Raw genomic sequence first — 1,173 nt, forward strand, 5'->3', positions numbered from 1 at the left:
TTTGTGACTATTGTGAAGGGTGTTGTTTCCCTAATTTCTTTCTCATCCTGTTTATCCTTTGTGTAGAGAAAGGCCATTGATTTGTTTGAGTTAATTTTGTATCCAGCTACTGCACTGAAGCTGTTTATCGGGTTTAGGAGTTCTCTGATGGAATTTTTAGGGTCACTTATATATGCTATCATATGATCTGCAAACAGTGATATTTTGACTTCTTCCTTTCCAGATTGTATCCCGTTGATCTCCTTTTGTTGTCTAATTGCCCTTGCTAGGACTTACTATATTGAATAGGTAGGGAGAAAGGGAGCTGCCTTGTCTAGTCCCTGATTTTAGTGGGATTGCTTCAAGTTTCTCTCCATACAGTTTTTTGGCTACTGGTTTGCTGTATATTGTTTTTATTATGTTTATATATGGGCCTTGAATTCCTGACCTTTCCAAGACTTTTATCATGAATGGGTGTTGGTTTTTGTCAAATGCTTTCTCAGCATCTAAAGAGATGATCATGTGGTTTTTGTCTTTGAGTTTGTTTATATACTGTATTAGGTTGATGGATTTCCATGTATTCAACCTACATCCCTCGGATGAAGCCTACTTGATTATGATGGATCATCATTTTGATGTGTTCTTGGATTCGGTTTGCGAGATTTTTGGTGGGTAGGGGGGTTTGAGGTTTATGAAAATTTTATTGAGTATTTTTGCATCTATTTTCATAAGGGAAATTGGCCTGAAGTTCTCTTTCTTTGTTGGGTCTTTATGTGGTTTAGGTATCAGAGTAATTGTGGCTTCATATAATGAATTGGGTAGAGTACCTTCTGTTTCTATTTTGTGGAATCGTTTTAAGAGAACTGGAATTAGGTCTTCTTTGAAGGTCTGATAGAACTCTGCACTAAACCCATCTGGTCCTGGGCTTTTTTTGGTTGGGAAACCATTAATGACCGCTTCTATTTATTTAGGGGAAATGGGACTGTTAAGATCATCCTTAGTGAGGTAACCCAATCACAAAAGAAGTCACTAGATATGCACTCACTGATAAGCGGATATTAGCCCAGAAACTTAGAATACCAAAGATACATTATGCAAAACAGAAGAAAACCAAGAAAGATGACCATTGTGTGGATACTTCATTCCTCCTTAGAATAAGGAACAAAATAGGTACAGAGACAAAATTTAGAACTA

The sequence above is a fragment of the Mus pahari genome, chromosome 3, assembly GCF_900095145.1.
Source record: "Mus pahari chromosome 3, PAHARI_EIJ_v1.1, whole genome shotgun sequence".
In the NCBI taxonomy this organism is placed as follows: domain Eukaryota; kingdom Metazoa; phylum Chordata; class Mammalia; order Rodentia; family Muridae; genus Mus; species Mus pahari.